The following is a 5,873-nucleotide window of genomic DNA, read 5'->3' as shown; positions in this document are numbered from 1 at the left end:
TCTCGAACTCACAATGATCCTCCTGCCTCAGCCTCCTGAATGCTGGGATTACAGGCATGTGCCACCACGCCCAGCAATGCTCACCTTTAGAGATGCATTCAGAATTGTGACAGAATTCTGAGCATGGGTGCATGAATACCTGGCTGGGAAAAAAATGAATCTACCACAAGGCTTTTTTCATATTATTTCAAAACTTTCTAAAAGTCCTTGTAGTTTGCCACATCCTCCATCCCTGGCCCTGAGCTTGCTGGGTTCTGTGTCAGGCCCTGGGAATCAGTGAATGAAGATAGAGTGAAACAGGCCCGGGGATATAGCTCAGTGGCACAGCACCTGCCTGACAAGCACAAGGTCCTGAGTTTGATTCTCAGTACCAAAAACAAAAACCAAAAAACAAACAAACAAAAAAGATAGAGTGAAACACTGTAACCTTCCCACAAAGGAAAGGCTTTTGCTGATTGAGGCAGGGTCAGGAATGAACCAATCAGCCATCACTTTGAGGGCCTGGGCTGTTGGCTTAGACACCTAACTCAGTGTTTTCCAGAGCAATTAAAAGGGAAGATAGGCACAGTCACCTACCCACCAGGCCCTTGCCCTTGCCCAAGGAAGACACAAGAATCCAGTCCAAGCTTCTGGAGTTAGGCCCACACCCCATTAGAGGGGATATGGTGAGAGGGGAGGCAGCATGCTCCCACCTAGGTTGATCCAGGTGTGGGGGCCTCTGTCAATACCTTAAAATGCTGCCTTTGAGATACTCTGGGGACCTCAGGAGGTTCCTCTTGCTGAAGGTGTCTCCAGGATGAAGAAAGGTGAATTACAGCTGAGCATGGTGGCACACGCCTATAATCCCAGCACGGAGGAGGCTGAGGCGGGAGCATCACAACGAGTTCAAGGCCAACATGGACTAAACAGTGAGCTCCAGGACAGCCTGAAGTACGTAGCGAGACCCTGTCTCAATAATTAATTAATTAAAGACAAATTACCCATGAAGCTCTCACCGGCCAAGAAATTGTGACTGTGTCCAGCCCAGCCTTCCGCCCTGCTTTCCTCTGGCAAGTTGCAGGCCTCGGCCTCCTCCGGGGACCAGGGCTTGGAACTCACAAGCCCTGTGATGCCAGGAAGTCAGCGGCACAGTTCCAAAAGGGTTTAGCAGAGGCCCAACAGGGAAATGACCAGACCCTGTTTCCCCGAAAATAAGACCTAACCGGAAAATAGCCAGTCTTGGAAACTAGAGATCCAAAACACCAGCGCTGGTTGCCGAGCCTGGCCTGCCATTCCAGAGCAGCCCCAGCAGGAGAATGGGGACACAGGCCACCACCATGGTAACGACCCATGCTTATTTTCTGGTTAGGTCTTATTTTCGGGGAAACGCAGGGATGACGTATTGAAAGAACACTGGGTAGGACTGTGAGGGTCAGAGAAGCTAAGCAATGGCTCGGGGTGCACAGCCACAGCAGGGGTAGAGAGCTGAGGAGGACAGCAAGGTGGCGCGACAGCCTCGCCAGCCAAGGCAGGGTTTCATCTGGACCCTAACTTGACGGGGAGCCCAGCCAAGGCTGGGCCGGGTGGGGGGGGCAGAGTTGCTTCCGGAAGCCGATCTGCCCTGAGTACTGGGGCTGGGGTGTGTGGGCCCTCCGCAGGCAGAGGAGACAGCTTTGGGCAAGGAGGCCTGCAGCAGGGGTGACCTGGAGACAGGTGCTGACGGGGAGGCCTGGTGACCCCGCAGCCCGTGCTGCAAAGGAAAGGCAGCCGGGCGTCCAGAGGCCCCCAGCGCGGGGACTCGGCACACTGCGGCCGGAGGTGCTGCTCCCTGGGACTGTGGACGCCAGACAGAAGGACGCCGGGCCACCACCCGGGGCGCTGGAGACCGAACGGCGCTGCCTGGGCCCTCGTCCCCCGTCCTCACTCCCTTCTGTACTCCACACAAAGACACTGTTGGGGGGCGGGGATACAGCTCAGTGGCACAAGCACCTGCTTGGCAAGCGTAAGGTCCTGAGTTCGAGTCCCAGTACAAAAAAGAAAAAAAAAAAAAGATGCTGTTGGGGGACAGAGTTCTGGGACACAGTGGGCAGTTCACATGACAAGAAGGAGCAGCCGCTGTGCACAGTGACCCCGGCCCCGGCCGCAGCGCCCACCCTGGACCATCGCGAGAGACAAGGACGGGTCAGTCACTGCCGCAGGGCAGGACACTGGCAACAGGGCGCCACCTCAACTTCCTGTCCTCAGGCTCCTCGCCCACGCTGCGGGCCGGCAGGACGTCCTGGAGGTCCCCTGGCGGTGGCGTGCCTCCGGGGGCCGGGGCCGGGGCTCCACCCTGGACCACAGCCGTCCCAGGCTTCTCTGTGAAAAGGGACGGCGGAGCCCACCTCCTGGGGCGCTGCCGGCCCCTCCGAGCGCGGGGGCAGTGCTGGCCGCTGCGTCAGCGCGAGGGGCGTCGCCCTTCCGATGGGTTTCGGTGCTGATTTGTTTCCACACAAAACACTTGGGTAAAACTGACCTGCCAGTGAGTGCCAACAGCCACGGTCCTCTGCCGCAGGCCAAGGCCGTGCCGCTGCCCAAACCACACGCAACCACAGGCCGCCAAACACAGCCGACTGCTTTGCCAGCCTCACTTCTGAAATTTTGCTTAGGCGGGGCGTGGTGAGGCACACCTGTAATCTCAGCACTCGGGAGGCCGAGGCAGGAGGATCACGGTGAGGTCAAGGCCAGCCTAAGCTACATAGCAAAAACCCTGCCTCAAAACAAATATTTTTTTACTTAAATACATATGAGATAAAATGTACCCACCATAAAGGGTACAACTCCGGGCCAGAAAGTGTTGCTCAACCACGCCTCTCAGCACCCCAGAAGGAAGCCCAGAGCTTTCTCAGCACCCTCGAAGGACCCCAAACCTTTAGCTGCTCCCTTCCCCCTCAGCACCGCTAGGGGACATGGATTAGTCCGGCCGGGGCGTTTCACAGGATGGGGCTCATACAGTAGCGCCCTCTGGTGGCCACGGAGGGGCACGCTGGGGCTTGGGGCTTGTGGCTCGGTCTCGTTTAGCGCCCTCTACCGGTGGGCGCGAGGCCGCTCCCCGCTGGTCGGTGGCTGTGCTGTATCCCCCCACCACCCCCGCCTGTGCTTGGAGCAAACAGATCTGCCCAGGGATTTGTTTTTTTTTGTGTGTGGTTTTTCTCCGGTACCGGGAACCGAACTCACGACCTTGCGCTTGCCAGGCAGGTGCTTTGCCGCTGAGCTAAATCCCCAGCCCCCCTGCCCAGGAATTTGGTGACTGCATTTAACTAATCGAGCAACCTGCCTGACTTCCTTTTTTTTTTTTTTTAGCCTGACTTCCATGACACATCGCTGTCCAGGTAAGCAAAGCGCCCTGCCTGGTCACTCAGTGCCCCCGTCACCACGTCACCCAGGCCCCTGCAGGAAAGACTCTGAGCCGGGACAGTGCCCGGCCAGCCTGCAGAGTCTCTGGGACTCCAGCCCCAGCTCTCACTATGCAGGCCGGGCTGGCCTTGAACTCATTTTGTTGCTCAGGCTGACCTCAAACTCATAGTGATTCTCCTGCCTCAGCCTCCTGAGTGCTGGGATTACAGGCAGGCCCCAGCAAGCCTACCTCTCTTAATTTTATGGAATTCACAATTCAATCTCCTCTCAGGCATGATTGTATAGCCCTGTAATCCCAGCATTCAGGAGGCTGAGGAAGGAAGAGTGCTGTGAGTTCAAGGCCAGGCCTGAAATACATAGAGACTGTGTCTCAAAACAAAACAAAATTAATTGATTTTAAAATAACAACACAATATAGCCTTAAACTATGAACTGTTCCCCCTAAGGGGGCGTGGTGAGCTTTGCCCTGACAGCCGACCTCAGAGGCTGCTCGACCAGCGGAGCTGTGGAGTGGCGCTTCGCTGTCTCCCAGGCCGGGTCTGTAGGAATTAGCAGTCTCCTCTTCCTGGCTCTTAGGACCCTTGTTCTGGAAAACCAACCCCCATGCTGTGGGACCCCTCACCCAGGGCATGACCCAAGGTGGGCACTGCCTTGGAAGGGGGTCCAGCATCCCCGAGCTGCATGCAGCAGAGACACGGCCTGTCCCGCCCTGAGCACCCTCCTGTGAGCGCAGCCCATGGCTGTTGTTTCCGGATGAGGTTTGGGCTCATTTGTCAGGCAGCAGGAGACAGCTGGAAGCGTGTGTGTCCACCGGCAATTTTCATTTCCAACAAAGCCCCCGCACCAGCCGAGGAGCGGGAGAAGAGAAGCCCTGCCCCTGCGCCCCAGCACCTGAGGCTGCACCCCCTCACCCTGTGCGGCCCAGGCAGTGGGGACCGCTCAGCGAGGCGGCCGCATCAGACCCCCACGCTCGTCCCAGCCCTGCCGCTGCCTTGCTGCCCGGCACACCGGTCCCTGCTCTGCGCTTTGGTTCTGCCCTTCCGCTGCCAGCGTCCACTCAGTCAGGACCCCTGGGGACACAGAAGAGAAGAAAAGGCCTTTGCCGATTCACACAGCTGAAAAGTTGGACCTGGGCTGCGGGCTGCAGAGGTGAACTCTCGGTGGAAGAGCGTTGTATTTTCTCCCTCTCCCCTCTCTTCCCATTTTGGACTCAGATTCTGTCCTCCATTCTGGGGCAGGGTCTGAAGAACGTCCCCAGAGACTACAAACACCCTTTGCCAGCTTGCTGACCCCACAGAGAGGCCCCTTTCCTCACAGCATCAGCTGACACCCACTGCGCAGCCCGCAAGATGGCTAAGGCTGAGGTGCGGCCGGACCACAGGAAGACCCCGGGGGAGGGCATCTCGTGGAGGGACAGCCCCTGTCCTCGGCCGGTCCCCCAGGCACCAGTTCCTGAGCACCGTGTCCCCACTGACGACCCATCCAGTGGGCTCTGTCATCTGGGCCGCTGTCCACTCTCTTCCTGGAGAAGGTGCTCGGCCCGGGTCCCAGCTGCCAGCTTCCCTGGCTCTCTGCTGTTTGCACCCAGGACAGGCAGTGGTGGGCCCTGGCCCAGGCGCCTTGGCCTGCCCAGGAGGGGCCCTATAGTGGTGGGCCCTGGCACCTCGGCCTGCCTGGGAGGGGCCCTGGAGCAGGGCTGCCGGTTCCGGGTGCTTCCCATGGGCAGTGTCCACTACTAAGCAGCCCTGGTGCGAGCAGTAGAGCAAACGCAGAAGAATTCATACAACCAGGGAAAGTCCACAACAGAAATCGTGCCCAGGAAGCCAGTAGAAGGTGGGCGTAGTGGCACACACCTGTAATCCCAGCTACTCTGGAGGCCGAAGCAGAGGATCATACATTCAAGCCCAGCCTGAGCAACATAGTGAGATCTTATCCCCCAAAAAAGTAATAACAATAAAATAATAAAAGGGCTGGAGATGTGGCTCAGTGGGAGAGCACCTGCTCCGCATGCATAAGGCCCTGGGTTCCGTCCCACTGTTAGAAAAACAGAGGGAAGAAAAGAGCGCAGGGGAGAAGCGAGAGGAGCGAGAGCCCACACGCCCCGCAGAGACGTCTGCGTTCTCACGGTTCCTGTCCAACGCAACCCCCTCCTGTGCCTCTTCGACGTGGACCAGGACTTCTCTGGGGACAGTGCGCGCCCCATTTTAGGATGGTCAAGTACTGCATTTCCATTACACGAGAATTAAGCCCTCCAGGAGCAGGCGATTCAGGGAATTTGGAGGCTCCCAGGACAGGGGCTCCTCACTCCCAATGTCTGCCGTTTCGGGGAAGAGCCCCCCGGCCGCAGCTCCGCCCGCTGTGCTTCCTGGGAAGGGTCTCTGTGTGCCGCACACAGGGATGTGTGCTCTACAGACACAGGGAAACAGCATTTTAACAGAGACGAGAGAAAGAGAAATGGAGGGCCAGTCTCTTCTTCCTGCCTGGGAAGCACTGTCCAG

At 58.0% G+C, this 5,873-nt stretch overlaps 1 long non-coding RNA gene across 1 annotated transcript in view; it reads left to right on the top strand.

The window, feature by feature from the left end:
- The window catches only part of LOC102030476, a 9,026-nt gene extending 5,315 nt beyond the window's left edge, over positions 1–3,711 (top strand). Inside the window, exon 4 of the long non-coding RNA XR_001232139.1 lies at positions 3,322–3,711. This is a non-coding gene — a long non-coding RNA (uncharacterized LOC102030476). The remainder of the gene's footprint in view (positions 1–3,321) is intronic.
- The last annotated feature ends 2,162 nt before the right edge of the window (positions 3,712–5,873 follow it).

This window comes from Chinchilla lanigera, unplaced genomic scaffold (genome assembly GCF_000276665.1).
Source record: "Chinchilla lanigera isolate Chin_1 unplaced genomic scaffold, ChiLan1.0 scaffold00140, whole genome shotgun sequence".
Classification (NCBI taxonomy): Eukaryota; Metazoa; Chordata; class Mammalia; order Rodentia; family Chinchillidae; genus Chinchilla; species Chinchilla lanigera.
The sequence above is the reverse complement of the archived record's forward strand: the minus strand, read 5'-3'. Positions and strand labels throughout refer to the sequence as shown.